General features: G+C 33.8%; 1 long non-coding RNA gene across 4 annotated transcripts; it reads right to left on the reverse strand.

Moving 5' to 3' along the window:
• Positions 1 to 1084: 1084 nt before the first annotated feature.
• LOC124369775 lies at positions 1085 to 13564 on the reverse strand. Of its 4 annotated transcripts, none has more exons than XR_006923085.1 (4): positions 13344 to 13564; positions 12103 to 12244; positions 9123 to 9306; positions 1085 to 1382 (listed from the first exon to the last, which is right to left on the reverse strand). It is a non-coding gene; the product is annotated as an uncharacterized LOC124369775 (long non-coding RNA). The 4 variants fall into 4 exon arrangements; XR_006923088.1 differs by lacking the exon at positions 13344 to 13564 and adding an exon at positions 12759 to 13337; XR_006923086.1 differs by lacking the exon at positions 12103 to 12244.
• Positions 13565 to 15196: the final 1632 nt, after the last annotated feature.

Consider the following 15196-nt stretch of genomic DNA (forward strand, 5'->3'; position numbering starts at 1 on the left):
ATCTCCTATTGACATTATTCTAATTTCAGAAACTAATTCTAATTGGCTGAAACCTCACCTAAGTGACGTTTCTGGACGTCTGTGTTAATGGAGCACACATTTTAATTGCTGTTTGTTACAGAGCACCTCACCTGGGCTACATAGCTGAGTTCGAACATGATCTTCTGGGTTTTTTGGCTCACTACAGTCATGTTATTGTGATGGGAGATTTTAATACTGATTTATTCGGACCAGTTACTTATGACTAAACTTTTTTAACTAATATGTTTTACTCTTGTAACATGACCATACGACCATACATCCTCTGCTAGCCACTCACCACAGGATAAATAAGAAACAAGATTGGCTGGACTCAACGCCACTTGGGGTTTACATAAGAATCAATGAAAAATCAGCTAACATTACAAGTGAACTCTACTCAAGGTTTGGCTTGAACAGTTCATACCTTGAAAACTGCAAAAAAGCAAAAAAAGATTATTTTACCTTTCGACAGCAGAAAAGGTGACCTCACATTAATACGTAAGTAACTGATTTGCTACTAGTTGGTGTGGGTATGTTATTATGCTTTTGTTGGACACATGAAGATTACATTATGGAAAACTGAATGCATGTAGGCTTGTGTGTGGCTTTGTTTCAAAGTTTTCACGCTGAAAAAAATGTTTAACTGGCATCCCAGGTTAGATTTTGTATACAGTATATAATATATTTAAATACAGTGTTAATATTTTGGTTCTTCATAAATTTTGAGTTGTTTAAGTTTGTTATTGGCAATGAATGATTTAAGTTAAAAGAATAATATAATTTTGGACATTTGCCATTGTTACAAGTAAAGGACTTTACTATGAATCGTTCTGTGAGTAGACTAGCAACAATTAACAACAAAACTGTATCAGAATAAGTAATTTATATTATTTATGTGTGACATTCAGTAGTAAGTAAAATTACCGATAGGAACTAGTTAGATTTAAGTAATCCACACTTGAGAGTAATACGAGGTACAACATGGATAAGTTTTTACAACCGTGATTAGTGAACGGCGTAAGAAATAAATTGTCTGTAGTAGGGAAAATAATTAAAAAACATGTAAGTACCAAATGTTATTTATTACAACTTTAAACATCTAATCTGAATTACAAAATTCCCAAATAGTTTTTCAATGGTTGAAACTCAACATAAAGTAAATTAAACAAAAAATATTTCTGAAAACCATTAGAACTGGTTAAACATTGCAATATAGGTACATTTAAAATCACTCCTAAGTTTTAATATTGTTACAAAGGTAATTGAAAATAAACACATGTTCAGTTAGGATAAAGTTGGTGATTGCCAAAGTCCCCTTCACTGCTGACCACTGCCTCCTGGACCTTACCTATTCGAGGTACCTGCAAACATTTGTACACAGGATAATATAAGTGAAGCTATCAAAAACTTATAATTAATATATTTACTCAATGTACTAATGTATTTTTGTTTAAATTTCAGCATAGTTGGTGTATATTATTTAGGGGTTCCATATTAAATTTAATAAAATATGATAAAAATGTAGAGATTACTTCATATTATATAAAATGATTATTGTACACCATTTTGTAGACACCTAAAATAATTTACTAAAACTATACGACTTACAAAATATCCAAATGGCTATCCAGCGGTTAAAACTCAATATAAAATAAACTAAGTAATAAAATGTTTGTGAAAATAGTTTTTTTCTTTTTTTTTCCCTTGGGGCGGCCTACTGCCATGCACTTAAGCCTCAAGGACTTTTTGCGCACCCCGGAAACACACCATGAGGACCACCAGTCTACAATTTCAGCAGTTCCACAAACCGCTGAAAACAACCTATCAGGTCCTCCTGGGAAAATTCACCACCCCTGTCCAAACTCCCAAAGATGGCATACCGCTCCCTTGCTATTGCGGGGCAATCAAAGAGCAGGTGCTCTGCAGTTTCCTCCTGCTCATTACACCTTCTACAGAGCGGATACTCCTGAAGGATGCCGACTCTGTGAAGATGCTTCCTTAGGTTACCATGCCCCGTAATGAGACCAATAACCTGAGAATACATTGATCTATTTAATGAGAGAAGGTCCGAAGCCACCCTGGAGGAAGGTGACTGTAATACCATTCTACTCATTCTCAAGCCCGGATGCAACCTCCACCTTCTCTCATGCTCCGCACGAATCCATTTCGAGATAACCCTAGAGGATTCACACCTTGGAACACCGCAGAACGGTTGAGGGCCCGTCATATTTGTCACTGAGCCCCGGTTGGCCAGGGCATCAGCTCTTTCGTTCCCAAGAATCCCCTCATGACCAGGTACCCAACAAAAGGTCACATTGTTGATTCTGGCAAGGGAGGAACGGCCTGATAGCAATCCCAAACCAGTTTGGATTTGATCACGCAAGAGTCCAGTGCCATCAGCGCTGCTTGACTATCCGTGAAAATATTAATCGTCTTGCTCCTATATCGCAGACGAAGATTCTCACGAGCACATTCCATAATAGCTGCGACCTCCACTTGAAAAACTGTCGGATACGGACCCATAGGGACCACCAGCTCCCTACATGGTCTCACTCCCAGAATTCCAGCGCCTGTGCCGCTTTTGGTTTTAGCCGTCTGTGAACCATTCTCGAGCTCCGCTGGTGGAAGAGGTTTCCTTCCCTCTGACCAGTCATCCCTAGAGGGTACAACAATCCTAAAGGGTTTTTCAAAGGAAAACTTTTGTGGCATCTGATCAGAGATCATGTGCAGAGCATCCTCCTGTATCAGGATGCTAATTCTACAGTGCCCACCACTGCAGCCCGACCAGAGTCCCATCTGCTGAAGACAGTAGGCACTCCTCCCGGCCATAGCCCGAATGACAATGTTCAGGGGGGCGAGGTTAAGACAACAATCCAGAGCCGCACCTGGCACACTAGGAAAAGCCCCAGTGATAGCAAGGCATGCCATCCGTGAAAATAGTTACAAATTGCATGTTGAAACCCTCAATATGTCTGTATCTAATTTTATAGATGAAGTTTTCATATTTCTAGATAAGAGTTCAAGTTACCTGCTGTGGGGAAAATAAAAAAATCTTAATACATTTTGTCACATTATATCTATTATTTATTATATTTTTTTCAAAATTATTGAAACTGTTCACACTTAAGTCAGTAAATAAGTAAGTTTGTCTTCGTGTTATTTGAGGCTCAGCTCACATTTGAGCAACATCTTCTATGTAGATATAGTTTATCCTTTCTGGCTAGGAAAGAAAAATAACCATGCTGATTTTTCCTCAACAAGTTAGCTGTAAACATATTTACGTTGTTCTCAACATTACCCTGTGAAATCAAGAGCAACATAATAAAACAAACCTTTTCTTGTGTCAAACAACAATTACATAAGTGTTTATCAAGTGGGGTAGAGGGCACATCTTTAAATTGGTTTAAATCATCTATTACAGGGAGAAGACAAAAAACAGCTTTAGTATCAGACCATAAAAAGTATCATTTATAGTATGAAAATATAGGTTCTGGAGTTTCACAAGGATCAATTTTAGGACCATTACTATTTACATTGTATACAAATGCTCTACCATAAGACATAAATAGGCAATTAATTTTAAATGCTGACAACAACACAGTTATAATCAAGGATAAAAACTTACATGTGTTGAAACTATTGGTAGAACAAACTACAGTTAAATTAGAAGAGTGGTTTAAAGTTAATGGAATGATTCTGAATACTACAAAAACAAATATTCACTTAAAAAACAGACAGCACAGAGAAGAAATTTTTACAGTCACCATAGATAGTGAACAAATAAATAGCTGCAAGGATGTAAAACTATTGGGAGTTTGTTTTTATGAACATATGACATGGACAGGACAAATACAAAACATATCTAAAAAAACTCACTACTATTTGTTTCAATATGAGCTGTGTTACATACATCACAAGTTTAAAAACAAAGATGACCCTATAGTATGGTTATTTTTACTCAATTATGAAGTTTAGAATTTCATTGTGGGGCTCTGTAGAACTAGCAAAAAAGGTTTAAAAGTCCAAAAACAATTATAGAATAGTGACATTTTCATCCAGAAGTTTTTTGTAAAGAAAACTTTAAGAAACCGAAGATCCTTACTGTCCCTTGTGTGTACATGTATGAAGTACTGAGCCAAGTTCATTAAAATTTGAACTGATTTTCTGAAGAAAAAAACTTTTCATCGCCACAATACTAGAAATACTAATCTGTTAATATATACCATAATACATACCAACACAGCAATATTTGAAAAAGTGTTTATTATATGGACATTAAACTTTATAATAAATTGCCTAACAATTTCAAACAAATGCCACAGGTCGAGTTCTTAGATCAAATAAAAAGACTGTTAGTCGAAAAGGCCTACTACAAGATTTCTAAATTTCTAAATGACAAAAACGTAATAATCTAGATATGTAGATCCAGTGTTTTAAGAAACTCAATGCTTAATCTCCATTTTGTTATTTTGAATATGTTAAATTGTTCCCAATTTTATTGTTTTTTTTTTTTGTAATTGATTTAATAAATGATTGTTATTACATTATGGTGTGTTAACGTTATCTGACTCAGCAATGTTTTACAAAATAAATGTTTGTCATAAGAAGTGTTAATACAATTATTTATATTAGAGCTTATTTATTTGTTAGCTAATCATTTTAGTTAGAATCTTGTTGTTGTTAAACTAATACTAATATTACTACTAACAATGGGAGACTGAGGAAAAGAAATTATTGGATGTATACCTATACATTTACTTAGCAGTATTATTACTGATGTCAAAGTTTGACAAATTGCATTATTTATCCTATTAATGTCTGGCATTTTCGTAAAGCTTATTAATGGTGCAGTTTATTAATGGTGTTTAATTTTTAATATCATATAATATTACGTTATATTATGTAGCAGCGACAATATCTATTATTGTTCTGTTTCTGACTATGTCATCTGTCTACCAGCATAGCTGGATCTTGTAAGATGCAATATGACAATAAACATTCATTAATTCTTTCATTCAAGGAAATGTTGATTCTAGTAGTTGGAATTTCTATCACTGGGCTCTCATTTAGCTTGCTGTGATCTGCTTCATCTCCTGAGTCAGAATAGGGTTGTAGCAGGTCTTCTTTTTGAAGACTGTAGGTAATGTTTTGAGACTGTTAGTCATATTTCTTATTTTTTATCGGTCACTTCTTCCAAAGGTTTCTGTTTATTTAGTTTTCTGAAATAGTTGGTTTAGTATCAGTTATATTTTGACTTTTACTTTGAACTCTGTTTGTAATTTTTAATCTTTCTATATGCTTTTCTAACATTTTTTCTTCCTATCTGTTTTTTTTTCCCCCAAGAGGATTTAAAACCTCAATTGGCATTCTTATTTGTTGACTTGGTGCAACTCCATGTAACACCAGGATTAAAGGATTAGATCCATCTACAGAATGTTGAAGAGAAGAGGAAGGGCTCTCTGCACGATATATTCTTGAAAATAAACTGATCTCTAGACTAACTGTAATTGTGCATGAAGCTTCATTTTTATATTAGAACACTGAGTTTAATGAGTTACAGATAACCATGATGGCAACAAGAAAATAGTAGAATAAATAAATGTGTAAACAAACTCAGTACACTCATAAGACATTTTAACATATGACATATTGACACGTGTAGTCTAACTATCCCAACATGTAAAACATAATTTTATGGTAACTTGGTGTGCTAATGTATCATATAACACAATATCTTGACAAATATTTGATAAGTTAACTTGAAATTTTGAATAAAACTTAACTATGCATAACTTCCATAACGGTGCATTTCCAGTCATGGAATTTGACTGAGCTGCGTTGAAGCCTGTTAAAAGCCTCAATAAACTATAATTTCTTTTTTCTTTTCTGGAGAATATTAAAACTTTTTTTTCATATGATTGCCTGTTGTTCCATCAGTCAGTAATAAAATGTGCTGTAGACTTGAAATCTTGCATTGATTCTCAGAGAAGGCTGTTACATGATGCATGATGTGCATAACTCCACCTTGTCAATCATCACCTTAATACCTGTTTACTAAATTAACTTAATAGAATATAACACAATTAGGTTTAAGTATTCTTCAAATATTTACAAAATGTAATCAAAAGTCAATATCCTGTCATATGATCGATATTAGGTTACGCTTTGGCATTACTTCTCAAACGATATTAATATTTTCATGATCATATTATTTTCTTAAACTTATAAAGTAACAAAAACATATAAGTCTTTATAGATTTAATAAGATTAGTAAACTTAATTAGATCCTAACAACTAATTTAGGGAAATTGATTTTACCCCCTTTTTCAAGGGGGATTCAGGGGAGTCACTTTAAATTTTTAAATTGCAATCCTTATCTTGTGACATGTTATTTTAAAGATCTATTCAAAATAAACACAATGACATGAACAAAATATCTCTACGGCGATCCTAGCAAAAGTTATGGGCAAATAATCCCATACATTGTAATGCCAACCAGAAAAAGACAGCTCTTATCAAAACTATACTAAGTAAAGGGATAAGCTGAGCCCCTCAAAGTCTTATTAAATGATATCATGCATTCATTGTGTTAATATGCACAAGTAATTGGCATTATCCCTACTGATTATAATTTTTTTGCGTTATTTATTTATATTTATTACGAAATAGATATAAATTTGGACTATAATGTATTTCATTTAACAATTTTTATTTCATCCTGGAAAATATTTCCTGAAAGAAAAAGTAATTGTCCATCTTCCCATGAATAAACTGTATACATTCCTTTATATTGAACTCCTTTCAAGTCCTGGACATGGTAGTTTTTTTTTTGCTTAAATCGTTTGTATGCTGCACTATATAACTACAATCAGAAATCACCACCAATTGTTTACACTTATTAACAAAGAGTTTTTTGTAAAAATGTATTTATTTTATTTTATTCCAATAGACATCTCCAATTTTACATAATAGCTTACTTACATAGTTGGCTTTAGTTATTATAATAAACATTCTTTTGAAATCAATAAATCTTGCATGCATGATATTTAACACTAATACTAATACCACAACAAAATGACTGTACCGTGCCATAGTATAACTAATGATTCAACATTAATGTGCGATAACTGTAGTAAATGTGAAGATAAACATAATAAGATAATTAGCAATCAAGTAGATGCAGTAACAGAGTAACAATATGTTAAAATAAATAGAGAATAACAAGCAGTGCAACAGAGTAACAATGATAAAATTTAAAAAGAATAACAGGCAATGTAACAGAGTAACAATATCATAAACTACAAAGAAAATAACAAGTAATAGTGGGTGACAACAATGCAACAATTAACACAAGAAGCAACAATGAGAAGCAGACAACAATAAATGAGAAAGGCGAAAAAATAACATGGCAATAATATCAATAATAAATAACAAACAATTTAGACAAAGAAATAACCTCTGAAAGAAAAAATGGCATCAAACAAACCAATTCTGTGGAACATAAAAAGGCATCACTCCGGATACTGAATGACTGCATTGGAATTGTGTGGCCATCTAAAGGTACCACCCAAAGCAATAAATCCAGTGCACCCTAACAGCAAACCGTTGATGAAAATGCTAAAGATGCATCACCTTCCATCTGAACGAGCCCGCATTATCTCTGAAGTAGTCCACACTCGCAGATATGCCATTTCCCATTCTCTGGAGGTGTGCCATTGTGCTGCCAGCTGCATAGTTCGTTCGACGATGCTGCCTGGCAAAAAGGTCAGTGGAGCAAGTAGAGGAGAGAGTCCTGAAGTTAATCCAGCAGAGTAAGTCAGGACAGTCTACTCCACTGTTCACAACCTTGTGAAGGAAGACATAATCAGTAGCAAATCTTCGCTTTTCAAGGGGTTGCAGACCCAGCTTCCGAGATAGGGCCTCAACTGGCACTTCATTGTAGAGGAAACCAATTCTGACGCCCATCATGTGAACAAAGCAACATTGAATAGATTCAATTACCTCACAAAGATATCTCTGGAGATATCCCTCAATAATGATTGGAGAGCCATATTCAAGGATCTGACGGACCAAAACGCTATGTAAAGTCTTCATTACAGCAATGTTTCCAAAATGTTTAGTATTTCGAAGTATGAAACCAAGTGTTTTGTTCGCTCTCCTACAAATGCTCTGAATGTGTGAATCAGAATTCAAAGAAGGTGTCAACAAGATGCCAATGTCCCTAACTTCCTGTGACACTTATGAACGTCTCTCCAAGAAGACTATATAGTTGAAGATTATTGGTGATTGGACACGATGAAAATTAATGGCTTGACACTTCTTAGCATCGAGTTTCATTCTGTTTTCCAAGCACCAGGTGTACAAATTATAAATACAACTTTGAAGTCCCAGAAAATCACTTTCATTGGAAAAAATAGAGAAAATTTTTACATCATCCGCAAACATTTAAGAGTCATGATTGCCAATAGCACCAGGGAGATCATTTATGAAAAGAAAGAATAGATAAGGTCCCAGGAGAGAGCTTGTGGAACTCCAGATAACAAGATGAATTGTGATGAAATTGATAAGGCAAATCTTACTGACGAGCGTCGGTTTTAGAGGTAACTCGCTAGCCATTTTATTGATGTGTGTTCAAATCTCTGTAAAATCATTTTCTTCAGAAGCAAGACATGGTCCACTGAATCGAACGCCTTTGAGAAGTCTAAAAAGACAGCATCTACCTGTTGATTTAGACAAAGGCTTCCTGAATTTTGTTTTGAAACATTATTAGGTTGGACACTGTTGACCTACTACCGTTTGGTATTTTCAAAAGACAAATTGGCTTTTTCCTTTTGGAACACCCATTTTATGAAGTAGATGAGTTTTTTGGGATTAATCATGAATTAAACAATTATTGTTGATCTTGGGAAATTCTTTTATCTGTGTTGTAATTAGTTTTTAATTAATAAATTGATTTTTTATTTATTTAATGATTGTTTCTTTAAAAATCTGGACGAACTGGAGGATTGCATTGCTCTTAAAATTGAAATGTACAATGTTGTGTTTTCAATGTAACAATGTATGTAATATTTAACAGTAATAAATGAGTATCATTGACCTACCTGCTGTGAAGCCATGCTGCCGTGGACATATCAAATCAGCCCCTCTGTACTTGATCGAATCAAGAAATAAGTCCTCAAAAATCTTTGACAGAGTGGAAAGGATCGAGACCTGGTCTATAGTTGAATGCCACATCGATAGGTCCTGATTTGTGAATTGGCACAACATAGGCTGACTTCAACACATCTGGAAAAATACCAGAGGCAAGTGAGGCATTAAAAAGTTTGCAAATTGGTTCAGCTAATACACTCCTACTGTACTTTAGAACCTTTGGCGGGATTTCATATGGTCCCAAACCTTTTGAATCATCAATCCTCCTCAACTTCTCTAAAACATCATCCACAGTGCAGCTCCAAGATAAGCGATCCCCAAAGAAGTCATACCTGCTGAAATTGAAGGCTTCGATAGGGCTGACAAACAGAAGAAAATAATCTTTTGAACAATTAACACATTTCAAGAGGTTCCGTTACAATACTGTCATCATAAACAATGCGAGTCAGTATTGAAGACAACTTCTTCAGGTATTTTATATGACTCCAAAAAAAGCAGAGATTTTTTGGAATACTCTGTTCAACTCTTCCGATATACTCATCAAGGTTGAGTATCAAGGATTGAATCTGAGGTAGTTTGATGCCGACAGGAATTGCTTATAGTGTTTGTGGAGAATTTTTTTTTGTTAGTGCCAAATTCTTCAGTTCAGAGGAAAACCATCTCGGGAAAGGTGAATGACCGATTCTTCTGATAGGTGAGTTGGTTTTCACAGCATTAGCAATTGTGGAAACGAAGTGCTCAGCTGCACCATCTGCATCTCGGTTGTTCATGATTGATAAGGGATCTGCAGATAATAAGGGCCCAGTAGACATCAATATGGTTACAGTTCTTTAGGTCATAAAAATAGCGTTTAAAGTTTTGGATTTTGCTTGAGGAACTATAAGGGAAAGAAAAAGATAGAGGGGGATGGTGTCTTTCCTCTACTGATAGCAGGTAGTCTTCCTCCATTGATACCGTAGTACTTTTGTTTGAGCACAGGACAAGATCAAGTATAACATTTCTCTTGTTGAAGACACGATTAACTTGACTAAGTTGGTATACATCCATTAAGGACAAAATTACACTTGAAGATAGGTTGTTGGTGGAGAGAGAGGGATCATCCCAGTTGATTCCAGGGAGACTGAAATCTCCAATAACCATGATTTCATCTATTTTACGTCCAGAAGACATGACATCCTCAATAGAGAAGAGGAGCCTATTGTATTTACTGACAGGCTGCTGCGGATGTAACATCCCACTAAAAGCCATGACAAAAAGCCACATTTTTGCCAGGCTTAATCTCAATAATGATATGCTCAACATCAGTCACTTCTGTTCAAATTCGAGAAGAAGGTATTGAGTCATTGATTGCTACCATTATGCCTCCCTTACTAAGTTTGGTGCTGTTTAAAGGGAATATGTCACATCTATACAGTGTATACTTGTCTGTAATTATTCCAGAATTTCCTATGTCTTCGGGCAGATTTGTTTCCACCAAAATAATACAATCAAAGCTTCACACGCTCACAGATGACTTAAGCTCACTTAGTTTAATCTTCATGTCATTAATATTCTGATAATAGAAAGCGAGATGCCCGTTGAACCTATTTAGTTTTTTGACCGTCTAACTGTTGTAGGTACACCGTTTAGAAACTTAATGGTGAGATTCTTTTGCCAGCTTCTTCTCTAGCAGCAAGTGAAACTTTGAGTTTCTGCAGATTTTCCCTTTCCATTGGCGTACAATCATGAGAAATATCAATAACACAATTTGGGAATGAGTTTACCAATAAATCTGAGTTGAAGGCCTTGAAGAAAGTGATAGTCCCAGTTGCATCCTTGAAGGTAACCTTTAGTGGACGAGGCTTGTCATCTAATACCTTTACAATTCTAATTATTTTATTACGGAAAAGGCTATTCAGGTTGAGTTACTGAAGTATAACATCAAAAGAGTTCTTATCAAGGACAAGTATTTTGTCCTTGACATTGTTACTATAAGATTCCTGAAGGCCTTTGGTGGCTTTTATATTTTTTACCAGTTCAACCAACTAGTTTGCAATTTTTGTTTCATTTCCCGTTACTCTTGGTTCCAGCTTAGATACTTGTTCCTTGATCACACTGATATCAGATTTAATATCAGCAACTCCACTTGAAACCTACTTTATTTTATCAATTTTCTCTGACCAGCTCAACTTTGTCCATGAGCTATTCACACTTAGAGTTAGAGCAATTATGGGATTGTCAGTATGAGGCTTACAATCAACTCTGTTACAGTTCCATTTCTTATAAACATCCTTCATGTATTGGGAATATTCATTCTTTGATACATCAACACAACCCCGGTGGAACCAGCCGCCAAACCTCGAATCACATTGGATGCCGTCCTCCGAGTCTAATACTATTTTCATGCACCGTCTACAAGTAGTTAGGTTCATAGCCATTTGCACGATAATTCAAGTATAGTTTAAATAAATATAACCATGGAAACAATGTTCATGCCATGCAGTTCTTAACCTTCTCAATATTTGTCATTCAATATGCATACATTAAAAAGATAAACAATATATCAAAAAAGATCCAAAATGTCACTAGGTCCCCATTTCAACACTAACTCATTATATGGTTTGTAATTTAATAAAAGTTCAAAACTTGAGTAACTAGTTTCACTATTTACACATGAATTAATGTCATGCTCTATTTTACATAATTGTCTGTTATATTTTTTTCCTATCATTATAATATAAACAAATTAAAATGTTACTCAGGTTTCAGATATACCTTTTACACTTTTTACCTTGGGCGTTTTAAGGTATAGTTGTTTGAGTTTTATTCCCCACTGAAACAGACTATTCTTAAACTCTTCACTAGTGAAACAAGCCGCGTTATCCGACACTATTATTTCACATAGCCCAACATTTTTTAATATATTGTCCTCTAATGATTATATAATTTTACCTGAAGTTATTTTACGAAGAGGAAATCACAGCCACCAAGATGTACTCTTGGGTAGTGGTCCAAAAATATCACTTTCTGCATTGGTCGTTCACTGAAATTGGAGAGTAGATTTCCTATATCTCTCTAATTACTCGCCTTGTCACTTAAAAAAACATCACAATTTTTAAGTTTGCTTATAATAAAGTTAATTAATTAAATATTTTTCTTTACATAAAATTTGATGAATTTCTCACCCCTTTTTATTTGTTGGATTAATTCTAAACAAACTATCAACTGATCAGCAATATCAACATGCAACAACGGTTCAAACTTACAATCAAATCAATTCTGTACATTATTTACAAATTCATTTATTACCAAGTTTTCATTAGATTAAATTTCTGTAAAATCTCACCATCAACTTCATATTTGTGAGAGATAACCAGCTGTCACATTTTGCTCACCTCTTATATGCTGTACATTAAATGGCAAAGACAATACTGTTTCAACCCACCTCCCCAGTTTTCCAAGTTTATTGTGGTGCGACAATACTCACCTTAGCGCACTATTGTTGGTGATAAGGTTGAAGTGACACACTTCCAGGTATTCTCTGAATTTATTAATGGAACACACCACTGGCAATGCCTCCTTAAGGTAAGTACTTAACTTATACTAACCTTAATTAAATTTTCTTGAATAATAGGCTATCACCTTCATCTCGCCGTTCTCATCCTTTTGTAATAAGCATGAGCTCAATCACACTCCTCAGTCCAGACAAATTCCGCATTTTTCTTTCGCATAGCATTCAGTGGAGCAGCTATTTCCACATAATTATGTATACATTTTGAAAAATAAGAAGTCATGCCAATAAACCTAGTACTATGTTGAATGTTTACAGTTCTACCTGGATCAATGTTTAATTCATTTTTGTTCACAATATGGCTTATGAATTTTATTGCACTAAAACAAAACTTAATCTTCTCTACATTGGCTGTTAAATTGTGAATACTCAGACACTTTAACACTTCCCTTAGGTGCAAATAATGTTCCGGAAAATCCATCTCAAAACTCTTTAGATGTACTAGGTTTGTCAGTGCTTCCTAGGCTTTCTTCTTTAACAGGTGATAACTTGTTATTTGAAAGTTGAATGCTTATGTTTCTTACTGGAAATAGGCTTAGATCTATTACAATATCTATATTTTATAGTTTATAAATATATATCCAATGGTTGCGTTACACTTGTTGTCTACCCATAACCTCACCTTTTCTTGTTCCTTTTAAGAAACTTCGTAATTGTTGCTCACTATTATTTATTTTATTACACTTACTAACAATAAAAAAAGTATATCTCGGTGTTTTCAATGTATTTGATCTTTATACTTGCAACTTCAAAATTAAACTTTATATTATTTTCTATTTGAAAACAACAAATTACCATAACCTCTTCCCTAACAACAGTGTAAACTAACAAGATTAGCACTTAGCACTATTAGCAGACGATATCGTGCTCAGAAGGCAGTGCAGCCAACGTTTGTAGTGAGCTGTTTATGTATTGCCATTCTGTCAAGCTGTATAAATTACTAGTGTAGCATTATTAGTTTTTAAACTCCAAACTAGCTTTGGAAAACTGAAAATAAAATTTGTAAACGAAATATTTTTTTATTTTTCTCTATAAATATCCTATTCTGTTCCTTTTTTATACAAATGGACTTTTGGCATCGGTCCTCGCTTCTGCCCATATGAATTACTTGAAATAGGAAGCCCAATTATTCTACGACACACAACAGATTTTAAACACCTTCACTTTAATGCTGTTGCACTTTATAATTCACTTCCTGGTTACTCTGAAGCTGACGTTTTCTGTTTCAAGAAAATAAGTTAAACCCCTCTTTCTCTTCTGCAGTTACTTTGTCGTAAAGGAGTTTTCTCAAACCAAGAAGACCAAGTGTTACATTCTAATGGTATTTGGATATGGTGTTAGCTGAGCAAAATCTTTAGTTAGATTTAGTTTGATAAAATTTCTTAAAAGTTTGACGATAAATGTGTGCTAAAATGGGCTTAAATATATTACTATTTTAAAACGAAGACAGTTTGTATTGTGTATTACTATGGTATTATACAGAATGTTTTCTGCACAATAACGTAATTAAGTAATTATGAACGATTGATTGATGCAGTTAACACAATCTCACTCAATGACCAATTGATGATTTTAAGCCTTCCATAAGGAGAGATGCTCCAATCCCTCCTAGACAGGCGATTATATCTACCTTCTATGTACCTGACAATAACACTTTTCGGTGCATTAGGAAATATATTCTGAAGTCAGATATAAGAATAGTGAGGCAAATTAATGGACAAGTGAGTTTATTGCCGGCACAAATTTTACTATATTAGTTTCATATATCTTATTAGATCCTTAATTTTATCAGCTAAAATATGGTTTGACCCCATATGTAGGAGTAATTAAGAGAACAAGAAAAATCTACTGTTGTGAAGATTTACAAAATCCTAATGTCGATACTTATAAGTTATTTGCTTGTTTTATTTATTTGTGGGAAATGTCGGAAACTTATTTTGCAATTAATTTCATTCAGTTTTTTCACCTATAATTCCTCAAGCCTAGAAAAATCATTAATATATTTTTTAAATGTATGTAATTTAACATAATTATTGATACATTGATACCACGATATATATATATATATACCAAATAATAAAGGTGAGATAAGGTTTTTTTTCATATAAAGGTTGAATTGATGCTGAATTGGAAAAACCCTTTACCAAATCTTACTGCCCGTTGCCATAACCCTTGATGTTACTAATTACAACGTAAGCCATAAGCTTTTAGCTAAAAGTGCTTATTGGTTATTTAAAAATTTGGTTTAGGCTCATATTGGCAAATTTTTAAGTTTCCCAAACGAATGCAAATTTATTTTCAACAATATTTGAATTTATACAATCAAGTGGTTTTGCATCTCATTCAAAATCCTAAAATGCGTTAAAATTTGTAGCAATTCTTTCCAGGTGGCATTTAAATATTTAACCTGAATTAAACATATATTAACTTATTACTATTTATTGAAATAATAAATCTTATAACTGTTGGCTACAA

This window comes from Homalodisca vitripennis, chromosome X (genome assembly GCF_021130785.1).
Source record: "Homalodisca vitripennis isolate AUS2020 chromosome X, UT_GWSS_2.1, whole genome shotgun sequence".
Lineage (NCBI taxonomy): Eukaryota > Metazoa > Arthropoda > Insecta > Hemiptera > Cicadellidae > Homalodisca > Homalodisca vitripennis.